General features: G+C 40.1%; 1 protein-coding gene across 1 annotated transcript in view; it reads right to left on the bottom strand.

Moving 5' to 3' along the window:
* Positions 1–13,046, bottom strand: part of LOC110529794 (leucine-rich repeat and fibronectin type-III domain-containing protein 2) — a 159,788-nt gene extending 146,742 nt beyond the window's left edge. Inside the window, exon 1 of the mRNA XM_021612328.2 lies at positions 12,395–13,046. The gene's annotated coding sequence lies outside the window, so the exon portion shown is untranslated. The remainder of the gene's footprint in view (positions 1–12,394) is intronic.
* Between the last annotated feature and the right edge of the window lie 332 nt (positions 13,047–13,378).

Genomic DNA, 13,378 nt, shown 5'->3' with positions numbered 1-13,378 from the left:
CAGGTTATTAGAGGAATTGTGAAGATCTCCACATGCCTGTGACCTTTGCATGCTATCTTGAACATGCATGCTTTCTATGATTACATAAGAAGACATTTAGTAAAAGTAATCTCAAAATGTGGCTATGGATGTGTGTTATTCATTTTAAGGCTGAATAAATACTGTTACATAAGTTTGTAAGATCGCCTTAACTTTAAGGCTATTAACTATATTTCGAAAGTAATATTGAATTGTTTTTGGTTGAAAACAAAACAATCCTGTAGTTTAGCATCTGCTTTATCTGACCAATTTTTTATTGATCTAGTCACTGGTGCTCCCTGCTTTAATTGTTGCTTGTAAGCAGGAATCAGGAGGATATAATTATGGTCTGATTGCCAAATGGAGGGTGAGGATGACGTTTGCATGAGGTAGTCATTCAAAAATCATGTTAAACTCTTTTATTGTAGAGACTCAGAGCTACAAAATGGTATATCATTCACTGCATTTGAGTAACAATGGGAAAGTAATTCTGCTTTTAAAGTTGATCAACTTGTAAACTCACTTTTGAGAAAATGGCCTTTGAATGTTTTAGTATCTAGTGAGGAGATCTTCTTTGTCTACACCCATTCAGCATCGTTCACACCCTTTTAAGCTTTAGCCCCACCAATCTCGTTTCACTCTCGGAGCGTACAGTTGACGCTCTGGCTGATGATTGGATAACATGAAAACAGCCTAACCAGCTCTGCTGGCAACAATTTCATTATGCTTTTTTGCAGACGTTTACTTACTAACGAGCTCAAGTAGACAGAAGCCTTCTATATGGCAGACCAATCCGAACTCATCTCTCGACTGCCACCTGAACCCTCGCCAGAAGGCTTATTACTTCCACCTCTGGATGACTCAGAGGTCACATGACCTCCTGCTCGACACTGAGGAACAAACCAAACATGCCTGGTCCCAAATCGGTTTCTGTTGCCAAATAGTGATGATAACCATAGGATTTGGCAAGATCTGGAACCAGGCTAAACCAAACACATCGTCCTGTGTATAATTCACCTCCATGCCTTTGTTTGAATACCCCTCTCCACCCATACATGTTTCTGTACACTGGGTGATGGAGTGGGCTGGCAGGCATGACCTTCTAATCCCAGTTTTAGGGATGCTACTGGTCCAAGGACAGAATAAATGGCTGATGATGAGACATTGTAGTGGCTGTAATGACAAATTAGACTTGCTGCTGTCTTGTCCAACATGACGAATAAGGCAGTTAGGAAGACCAGGCTAGGCCTATATAGTTGAGTGCAGTGCCTGTCTGTGCTGTGCAGGGGATACTTCATCTCTTGAGCCTTTTAGTCTAATGCCTTTTCTGCTCTGACTGACATTCAGGCTAGCAGCCTCCACTGGCAAGCACAACAGTAAGGACACTCTGACCATTCATGACACAGCACCAAACAACACTCAACCCAGAGATGAGAGTGAACACATCCTAGCAACAGCATACAGTGCCTTCAGAGAGAATTCAGACAGATTGACTTTTTCTAAAATTTGTTATGTTAGAGCCTTATTCTAAAACGTATTAAATAGTTTTTTCTCTCATCAATCGACACACAATAATGACAAAGCAAAAATGGGTTTTAGAACTTGTTGCTAAAAAATAAAAATAAATAAAAACTAAAATATCACATTTACATACTGTAAGTATTCAAACCCTTTACTCAGTACTTTGTTGAAGCACCTTTGGCAGGTCTTCTTGGGTAAGACACTACAAGCTTGGCACACCTGTATTTGTAGAGTTTCTCCCATTCTTCTCTGCAGATCCTCTCAAGCTCTGCCAAGTTGGATTGGGAGCGTTGCTGAACAGCTATTTTCAGGTCTCTCCAGAGATGTTCGATCGGGTTCAAGTCCGGGCTCTGGCTGGGCCACTCAAGGACATTCAGAGACTTGCCCTGAAGCCAATTCTACATTGTCTTGGCTGTCTGCTTAGGGTCGTTGTACTGTTGGAAGGGAAACCTTTGCCTCAGTCTGAGGTCCTGAGAGCTCTGGAGCAGGTTTTCATCAAGGATCTCTCTGCACTTTGCTCCGTTCATCTTGTCCTCGATCCTGACTTGTCTCCCAGTCGCTGCTGCTGAAAATCATCCCCACAGCATGATGCTGCCACCACCATGCTTGACCATAGGGATGGTGCCAGGTTTCATCCAGAGATAATCTTATTTCTCATGGTCTGAGAGTCTTTAGGTGCCTTTTGGAAAACTACAAGCAGGCTGTCATGTGCCTTTTACTGAGAAGTGGCTTCCGTCTGGCTACTCTACCACAAGGGCCCGATTGGCCCGAGTGCGGCATAGATGGTTGTCCTTCTGGAAGGTTCTCCCATATCCACAGAGGATCTCCAGAGCTTTGTCAGAGTGGCCATCGGGTTCTTGGTCACCTCCCTGACTAAGGCCCTTCTCCCCCAATCGCTCAGTTTGGCTGGGTGGCCAGCTCCGAGTCTTGGTGGTTCCAAACGTGGTTCCAAACATCTTCAATTTATGATAGAGGCAACTGTGTTCTTGGGCTCTTCAATGCTGCAGAAATGGTTTGATACCCTTCGCCAGATCTGTGCCTTGACACAATCTTGTCTCTGAGATCTACGGACAATTCCTTTAGCCTCAGGGCTTGGATTTTGCTCTGACATGCACATGTGCCTTTCCAAATCATGTCCAATCAATTGAATTGTAGAAACATCTCGAGGATGATCAATGGAGACAGGATGCACCTGAGCTCAATTTCAAGTCTCATATCATAAATAAGGTATTTTAGTTTTTTATTTTTATGACATTTTCCCAAAAGTTTTAAAACCTGTTTTCACTTCATCACTGTGGGGTATTGCATGTAGATTCCTGAGGATTTGTATTTATTTCATCTATTTTAGAATAAGGCTGTAATGTAACAAAATGTGGAAAAAGTAATGGCGTCTGAATACTTCCCGAAGGCATTGTATATCTTCACAGCACATAACACTTTAGAGAGTTAAAATGAAGGGAGGATGTCATCTCTGCACTATCACTAATATACACCATGATAAATAATTTGTGCCAATGCACAAGAGCTCAGCTTTGACAAACTGCTTAGAAATATGGAACGCGAAAGGCAGTGTATGGATATAAAAAGTCTCCTTTAAGGTGGCTACATTTGTTTTACGTTTTTAATGGGGTAGATCAGCTTTAATTTTGCAGAAAGATTGTAGCTTCCATCAATGTGACTGTCTGCATCATTTCCAATCCCCTATGTAATGTTTTGTAAATATATACATGTATAGATGAGATTGCATTTGAAATGAACTGAAAGTGAGAGGTTGTAATCTGAATGAAGGGAAAAAGGCCATTCTTGAACATTCAGTGAGACATTCTTACTAATTTGCTAGAGTACCAGTTTGGATTTAATAAATACAACTTTTGTATGACTGAAGCGTTTAGTGAGAGGTTTAATGCTTTAATATTTAATCTGCCCATATTAATTATACAAACAGGCCCGTTTAATTTTGTCTGGTTTGCCGTTCCAAATGAAGGGAAAGATTTTTTGCTCATATAATTTAAAACCCGTCGCTAGGTGTAGGTAAGGCCATAAGCAAATAGGTACAGTTGAAGTTTACATACACTTAGGTTGGAGTCATTAAAACTCGTTTTCAAACCACTCCACAAATTTCTTGTTAACAAACTATAGTTTTGGCAAGTTGGTTAGGACATTCCAACAATTGTTTACCGACAGATTATTTCTCTTATAATTCACTGATCAATTCACCCCATAAATAATTGCTGAAATAAATCATTCTCTCTAATATTTTTCAGACATTTCACATTCTTAAAATAAAGTGGTGTTCCTAACTGACCTAAGACAGGGAATTTTTACTAGAATTAAATGTCAGGAATTGTGAAACTGAGGTGTATGTAAACTTCCGACTTCAACTGTAAATTACGATATGACTAAAGAGTTAATCAGGGTGATTTTTCCACAAATAGACAGGTATTTTTCTTTCAATAGTAGCAAGATCGGATCTATTGTTGCTAACTTTCTATAAAAATGTATTGCAGCGAGATCATTTCTTTGAATACCAAGTATGTCCACATCACCGTCAGGCCGTTTATTTGGTAAACTACACAAGTTGTATTTCTTTGTGATCCAATAAGTAATATAGTATACTTATCATAATTTGGTTGTAATCCAGAGTGGTTAGAAAAAGTATCTAAGATCCTTGGAGGAATCTAAATTGTGGATTCAAAAGAAAACATGAATCATCAGCATACAATGACAACTTTGCTTTTAAGCTGTGGCTTTCTTGCCCCTTGCAATTATTGTTGGATCTGATTTTAAAGCTAACATTTCAATGGCCATAATACAGTAAGTAGACATGGCGATAATGGACAACCTTGTGTAAATCCTCTTGACAGTTTAATACTTTCTGAGAAGTAGCCATTATTTACTATTTTACACCTGTGGTTACTACAGTGCCTTGCGAAAGTATTCGGCCCCCTTGAACTTTGCGACCTTTTGCCACATTTCAGGCTTCAAACATAAAGATATAAAACTGTATTTTTTTGTGAAGAATCAACAAGAAGTGGGACACAATCATGAAGTGGAACGACATTTATTGGATATTTCAAATTTTTTTAACAAATCAAAAACAGAAAAATTGGGCGTGCAAAATTATTCAGCCCCCTTAAGTTAATACTTTGTAGCGCCACCTTTTGCTGTGATTACAGCTGTAAGTCGCTTGGGGTATGTCTCTATCAGTTTTGCACATCGAGAGACTGACATTTTTTCCCATTCCTCCTTGCAAAACAGCTCGAGCTCAGCGAGGTTGAATGGAGAGCATTTGTGAACAGCAGTTTTCAGTTCTTTCCACAGATTCTCGATTGGATTCAGGTCTGGACTTTGACTTGGCCATTCTAACACCTGGATATGTTTATTTTGAACCATTCCATTGTAGATTTTGCTTTATGTTTTGGATCATTGTCTTGTTGGAAGACAAATCTCTGTCCCAGTCTCAGGTCTTTTGCAGACTCCATCAGGTTTTCTTCCAGAATGGTCCTGTATTTGGCTCCATCCATCTTCCCATCAATTTTAACCATCTTTCATGTCCCTGCTGAAGAAAAGCAGGCCCAAACCATGATGCTGCCACCACCATGTTTGACAGTGGAGATGGTGTGTTCAGGGTGATGAGCTGTGTTGCTTTTACGCCAAACATAACGTTTTGCATTGTTGCCAAAAAGTTCAATTTTGGTTTCATCTGACCAGAGCACCTTCTTCGACATGTTTGGTGTGTCTCCCAGGTGGCTTGTGGCAAACTTTAACCGACACATTTTATGGATATCTTTAAGAAATGGCTTTCTTCTTGCCACTCTTCCATAAAGGCCAGATTTGTGCAATATACGACTGATTGTTGTCCTATGGACAGAGTCTCCCACCTCAGCTGTAGATCTCTGCAGTTCATCCAGAGTGATCATGGGCCTCTTGGCTGCATCTCTGATCAGTCTTCTCCTTGTATGAGCTGAAAGTTTAGAGGGACGGCTAGGTCTTGGTAGATTTGCAGTGGTCTGATACTCCTTCCATTTCAATATTATCGCTTGCACAGTGCTCCTTGGGATGTTTAAAGCTTGGGAAATATTTTTGTATCCAAATCCGGCTTTAAACTTCTTCACAACAGTATCTCGGACCTGCCTGGTGTGTTCCTTGTTCTTCATGATGCTCTCTGTGCTTTTAACGGACCTCTGAGACTATCACAGTGCAGGTGCATTTATACGGAGACTTGATTACACACAGGTGGATTGTATTTATCATCATTAGTCATTTAGGTCAACATTGGATCATTCAGAGATCCTCACTGAACTTCTGGAGAGAGTTTGCTGCACTGAAAGTAAAGGGGCTGAATAATTTTGCACGCCCAATTTTTCAGTTTTTGATTTGTTAGAAAAGTTTGAAATATCCAATAAATGTCGTTCCACTTCATGATTGTGTCCCACTTGCTGTTGATTCTTCACAAAAAAATACAGTTTTATATCTTTATGTTTGAAGCCTGAAATGTGGCAAAAGGTCGCAAAGTTCAAGGGGGCCGAATACTTTCGCAAGGCACTGTATACATATCTTTAACCCATTGCATAAAATAATATCCAAAATTGAAATATTCCAGGCATTTATGTATAAATTTCAGTTGTACTTTACCAAAATACTTTTCAAAGTCAGCAGGCCTGGTTTCCCAGATCTTTCATAGTGTTATATTTGTGTTATATATTATAGTTTCCAGTACTTGTCTTATATTATCTTCAACCCATCATCCGTGTAAAAAACTGATTAGGATGAATAATATCCAACAATACCTTTTAAATTACAGTATATGCGCTATGCATTTTGCTAAATGGCCTAGAATTTTTTTCCCCCTCTTTCAGGAATAATTAAATCAGACTTTCTTGTTGAGTATCTGATCATCAAAAAATTGTCATAGGAGTGGTTAAAACATAAAACATTTACACCATCAATGAAAGTATTACATAAAAAAGGTTTGGTATACCTCAACTGGTATGCCATCCAGCCCTGGAGTTTTCCCAGACTTAAAGGCCTTGATTACATCAAGAAGTTCTGCCTCTGTAATTTGGCCTTCACATGAGTCTTTCTGTACAGATGTTAGTTTTACATTATTAATCGAAACAAATCCATACAATGAATTTGGTTAATGGAAATGAAGGAGACTGAAACGAAAGCATATGCTTAAAGTACTTTGCGTCCTCTTTCAAAATATTGAATGGTGAATCGTGTAATTTTATTTCCTTTGTTAATATGGACTCTTTTGACCTAAATTGCTTTTATTTTAGAGATGAGTATTGAATTGTATGGCCACTAAAGTCACATTTAAAAGTGTCCCATACAATAAGGGGATCTGCTATAAACTCAGTTATAAACTCTTCTGTCCTAGATAAACGTTATCCTCCAATAGGCTTTCATTGTCCAATATCCTCGCCCAAGTGAAAATTCTGTAAGAGTAATGTATATGACAATTATTTGATGGACCAGCAATGTTGTCACTCTTTTGAAATGTATGCTGCGTTTTAGAGCAGGACCGATATAAATTCATATTTAGCCAAATTTTTGCTATCAGATGACACTACTCTTTGTTATTTGTTCCAACCATGCTATAACAAAAATACATTACTCCAAGGGGGTATACATAAGGCCTTGAATAATACCCTTTATGAAACCAGTCATCACAACTTCATGGGTGTTGCATTATCAAAAGTGTTATAAATGCCTTATTTACAGGAGGAATTTACACCATCAATGAAAGTATTAACTCACTATAACTTGGTATATGGACATTGTGGGAATGCCTGTAGCTGAAAAGCTTGTGAATTCATTTTTTTTGTCCCATCTTACACCTGATATCAGTCCTGTTGGCCAGCATTTTTATAGTAATTGTGTGTGTGTCCCTGTGGTTGGTGTTGTGGTTTAAAACTGTAATGCTATGTTCATGATATCAGTGCTTAGCACACCAAGCAGTCTTTACATGTCCCATGGTGATGCTATTGTTTCCTTCTGCTGATGGGCCTATAAAATTCTCTGAAATATATTTGGCAAAACAAAGTGGCAGTAACCACTTTCTCTGACAGGTTAAGAGTCTGCCAGTCAGGAGTGCAAGCTGGGTGGGAGGAAAAGGAAGGGGTGGGTGTAGAGAGGCAGAGGGTAAGAGAGAAAGGAGATGAAGAAAACAACAGTGATAGGGTGAGGTTATAGTGATAAAACAAGAATGACAAATATGACGAGAAAGATGAAGAGATAGAGGGAGGCACGCCTGAGGCCTATGTCACCCCCCAATACCCTACAGACACACACACACACACACACACACACCGTTCACACACACGTATTCCTATCACTCAGCTCCTCAGTCATACCACACAGCAGTGCATGCATTGAGCTCTCTGTACTGTGTGTCCCAGTGTACTGTGCAGGCAGCTAAGGATGGGGCTTAGCGTGCGTCAGCCAGAAGCATGGCAACATATGTGCCATTATTTATAGCCAGCAGATCCTCTGAGAGGCCCAGCCCAAGGGCTGCTTAGAGAGGTGTTATTTGAGAGCCCAAAGACCTGTCTGTGTCGGTGCCATCCAACCCAACCCGCAGGACATTTCACAATGAATACTGAAGATCTTCTTGAAAAATTAAGTAATTCAATTCGATTCAATTGACCAAAAATGACAACTGCATAAGGAATCAAGTATACTTATTAGAGTGGTTGTAATGTAATCATTTGAAGACAATTATAAGAATACGTGACTGTTTACAGAACTGCTGTATTTACAGTATATACACATAGGCACCCAAGATACAGATGGGGAGGAGGGGATGGATTCAGTTGAATGCATGAGTTAGCAATACAGATGTCTTATAAAGAAAATCAGTTCCCTGATGGTTGCAAGTATATTGAATGTTTTGCAGTAAAGATACAAGGCACATATTCAATGTTGCCTACCTTAAATGTAAACAAAACTCACGTGGGGTACCTAATATGTGATTACCAAGAGATTAGCAGTTTGATTGGGCTAAGCCCAGCATTTGTTTCACACACAAGGCAGCATACCTTTTAAAATGACGGAATCTGGCTCTGGTCTTATGGGCTGTCACTTAACCTCTCCACCACATCATGGTGATTTGAGCTAGGATCTCCATGCATGTGTCACCATGGGTTTGGAGTGTGATTGTGAGTTGTATGGTGTAAAATGGTTCATGCTAAGTCAATTAGAGGCACGCCTCTAATCCCTGTGAGGCAAACGCCATCTCTTAAAACAGCAGACAGTGGGTTCGCAGTAAGCACTATAGCGAGGTTCCCTTTCCTTCTGTATGGCCTGGCGTGATGTTGTAGTGAGCTCTGGCCATGAACAGCTAGCACCGCCAGAGAAGGAGTTAGTGTTCCTGCATGCACAGTACAGGTATTAAAGCTATTGTTGGCCCTGTATTCGCAGGGCTTTCTTCCCTCTGTAAAACACTTCACACATACTGTACTGACCACCCCATCTGTGGACTGATACACACAGTTCTGGCAGGACTGAGAATCTAGGAGCAGTGCCACAACTATCTTAGAAGCAGAACTGGAGGTTTGGAGAACGTGTTGTGGAAGGTGCTCATTATTTTTCTTCACACATTCTTGAACTTGCGTTTGACAGTAGAGTGCAGGTCATCAACTAGATACTGGACACAGAAGCATGCCAATAGTGCCCAAGAGTTCATCTGACTCTGGGGAAGTAGATAAAGGGACTCATTGCCAGAATCCGAAAGTATCCCTTTGATTCTTAAGAGTCTAAGCCATTAGAGGGGAGGGTCACAAAAGTTTGAAGCCCAAACGGTTCGGACGCTACAAACAGAAGTTGGCACTTTGACGGTACCGAATTCAGACGAGTCCCGTGGGACTTGCAGTTTCTAGGCCAAACTGTTCAGAAGCTACAGAGGTGTCCGCGAGAAGAACCATTTTCTGGATGTCCCATGGTGTTACAAACATCGAGGTGGCTCGGCCACCTTCCACCGCAGATTATCCCTTGGCAGAGGATAACAACTGACAGTGAAGTGATCCAATGTGTAGAACTTCTAACTTATTTAAAATTTCATCTAAATAGATTTATACAGTGCCTTGCGAAAGTTTTCGGCCCCCTTGAACTTTGCGACGTTTTGCCACATTTCAGGCTTCAAACAAAGATATAAAACTGTATTTTTTTGTGAAGAATCAACAACAAGTTGGACACAATCATGAAGTGGAACGACATTTATTGGATATTTCAAACTTTTTTAACAAATCAAAAACTGAATAATTGGGCGTTCAAAATTATTCAGCCCCTTTACTTTCAGTGCAGCAAACTCTCTCCAGAAGTTCAGTGAGGATCTCTGAATGATCCAATGTTGACCTAAATGACTAATGATGATAAATACAATACACCTGTGTGTAATCAAGTCTCCGTATAAATGCACCTGCACTGTGATAGTCTCAGAGGTCCATTAAAAGCGCAGAGAGCATCATGAAGAACAAGAAACACACCAGGCAGGTCCGAGATACTGTTGTGAAGAAGTTTAAAGCCGGATTTGGATACAAAAAGATTTCCCAAGCTTTAAACATCCCATGATGCACTGTGCAAGCGATAATATTGAAATGGAAGGAGTATCAGACCACTGCAAATCTACCAAGACCTGGCCGTCCCTCTAAACTTTCAGCTCATATAAGGAGAAGACTGATCAGAGATGCAGCCAAGAGGCCCACGATCACTCTGGATGAACTGCAGAGATCTACAGCTGAGGTGGGAGACTCTGTCCATAGGACAACAATCAGTCGTATATTGCACAAATCTGGCCTTTATGGAAGAGTGGCAAGAAGAAAGCCATTTCTTAAAGATATCCATAAAAAGTGTTGTTTAAAGTTTGCCACAAGCCACCTGGGAGACACACCAAACATGTGGAAGAAGGTGCTCTGGTCAGATGAAACCAAAATTGAACTTTTTGGCAACAATGCAAAACGCTATGTTTGGCGTAAAAGCAACACAGCTCATCACCCTGAACACACCATCTCCACTGTCAAACATGGTGGTGGCAGCATCATGGTTTGGGCCAGCTTTTCTTCAGCAGGGACAGGGAAGATGGTTAAAATTGATGGGAAGATGGATGGAGCCAAATACAGGACCATTCTGGAAGAAAACCTGATGGAGTCTGCAAAAGACCTGAGACTGGGACGGAGATTTGTCTTCCAACAAGTCAATGATCCAAAACATAAAGCAAAATCTACAATGGAATGGTTCAAAACTAAACATATCCAGGTGTTAGAATGGCCATGTCAAAGTCCAGACCTGAATCCAATCGAGAATCTGTGGAAAGAACTGAAAACTGCTGTTCACAAATGCTCTCCATCCAACCTCACTGAGCTCGAGCTGTTTTGCAAGGAGGAATGGGAAAAAATGTCAGTCTCTCTATGTGCAAAACTGATAGAGACATACCCCAAGCGACTTACAGCTGTAATCGCAGCAAAAGGTGGCGCTACAAAGTATTAACTTAAAGGGGCTGAATAATTTTGCACGGACAATTTTTCAGTTTTTGATTTGTTCAAAAAGTTTGAAATATCCAATAAATGTTGTTCCACTTCATGATTGTGTCCCACTTGTTGTTGATTCTTCACAAAAAAATACAGTTTTATATCTTTATGTTTGAAGCCTGAAATGTGGCAAAACGTCGCAAAGTTCAAGGGGGCAGAATACTTTCGCAAGGCACTGTAGTTGGTATTGTAAAAATCCATACCGGTTTATGGAACCATACCTTAAAATAGCATTTATCGGCCAGCCCTTAAACCTTCGCGAAAAAAACACATTTAGATTGATACAAATTGGACAAATGACTTGTGGCAAGTGCAGGCATGGGCATGTACAAATTGGACAAATAACTTTAATTGCATAAGCGCTTCAAATGGAGAGTAAAAAGAATGGGCTACATCAATACCCAACACATTTTTTTGTGTTTCTTTTCAATGGTGTTCTTTCCATCCACACCACTAAATGGAACCCATCCTATTCAGGATGACTCCACACATTGAATCAGATTACTTTCCCAGAAGTACTTCAATGTGTGAAATAGGGAGTCCTTTTCAAGAACTAGTGAATACTATGGCTACTCTGCAAGTACCATAAACACAGTATCCAGTAGTGTTGCTTTCCCAAGTTGACTAATCTTAATAGATTGATGTAAGGTCACCAGAAATTCCAGCCATGCAAGCAGTTCACTCTTTAGTCTGGGTCACATGTGTATTATGCATTCATGCACAGGAGAATGCAAAATTGGTTCACATGTTAAGGTCAAAGATGGCTCCAAATTGTTAACATGCCCAGATAGTCAGTAACATGCATTTAGAAATCTTCGTTAGTCATACAATAACTGCCGTTCATCTGCTGGGGTCTTACTAAGATAATAATCATGTCCAATTCCATTCTCCTTTCATATGTCCCCTAAAAACGTATACTTGTATCTTTGCCTTTCTATTAAATAATCGAAAATCTGAATGAATATGGGTATTGTTATCTTACATTCCGGTTTGATCATGGGTGTTGAATATTAGTTAATGTTTCAGGCTACAATAGCCTATCAATGGGGCATGGATGCGACTAGGGTAGGGGCGCGGGTGAAAAATGATATAATGCAGAAATATATCCTAAACAACAACAAGAGTAATTCCATCTAACATCAAAATATTTAGCCAATAATGGCACCATGATTTGCCACAAATTAATAGAACATGTTGATAATAATTTACGATGCATAAGGGCATGAGAAAGTATGTTTAGACAAATTAATGGACTTTTCAATGTGCCATTCTAACGACTTGATAATGATTAAACCTCACCCAAAACGGACAGGTGCTTTTCTTACCATTCATGGCAGGCATTTGTCCATCGTGTATTCTACCAAGGAGATGTTGCATCTTCGGCGTTCTTATTTTCACTTCACCATTATTCCAAAATCGTTTTTAATTTCCAATATAGGCTAGCCTACTGATCGCAATCCCGACCTTTTTCATCACCGGCTCGCTCTGTGGATAGCGCGCGTTCCAAAGCGACTCATTCAGTGCAAGACAACCTCCCCAGTCTCTCAGCAGTTTGAAAGACGGGCACTATATTGGTGCAGCGAAACTGGTCAAATGTAGGCTATGTTGAGTTATTTCAATCAAACTCGAACGCTCACTCAATTTTACTGTAATCTATAGTTCTGATCTATCGTAATTCGTCCTTACTTGAATCGATTTCCATTCTTCCTTAAAATACTTGAAAAATAGCACAGGATTAAAAGCATACCAGGACAAATTAATTAAAAAGCAATAGCCCATTGTTCAATTCAGAATTAGTTGATTTTTTGGCAAAACACCTATACCGGATAATTTTGCGCTCCGAGCAAAACCTTGTAGAAACGAGTAGCCTAATCCTCTGCAACAATCACACAGCGCGGCACAAAGGGGATAACGCAGAGCAGCAGATAGCTGGTTGAGGTATTTAGGTGGCACGACCAGCCTGCGTCTCGGTAACCGCAGGAGAGACCGGCAGTGAGAGACTGAGAGGAAGCGCTCATTCGCCCCCAACAACACTATTATAGTCAGGGTTCCATCTAAACTTTGACCAACATTGACCGCATATTGCGCATTATCGTCCTCTTTGTCGCACATTCAATCTAACGACATTTTTTTATATATTTTTTTACAGCCCAATGAAACGATGAGTGGGTCTATAAGCGTGCATTCAGAAGATGATGCCAAATGCATTGGTTGAAATGTCACATTTGGAGTCATAGTTAAAACATTAGGACTAGATATTTTAATATAAATAGATTTAAGTGATTCAAGATTGAACATGCTTGCATTTA

The sequence above is a fragment of the Oncorhynchus mykiss genome, chromosome 8 (assembly GCF_013265735.2).
Source record: "Oncorhynchus mykiss isolate Arlee chromosome 8, USDA_OmykA_1.1, whole genome shotgun sequence".
Classification (NCBI taxonomy): Eukaryota; Metazoa; Chordata; class Actinopteri; order Salmoniformes; family Salmonidae; genus Oncorhynchus; species Oncorhynchus mykiss.
This window is presented reverse-complemented; position numbering and strand designations above follow the sequence as displayed.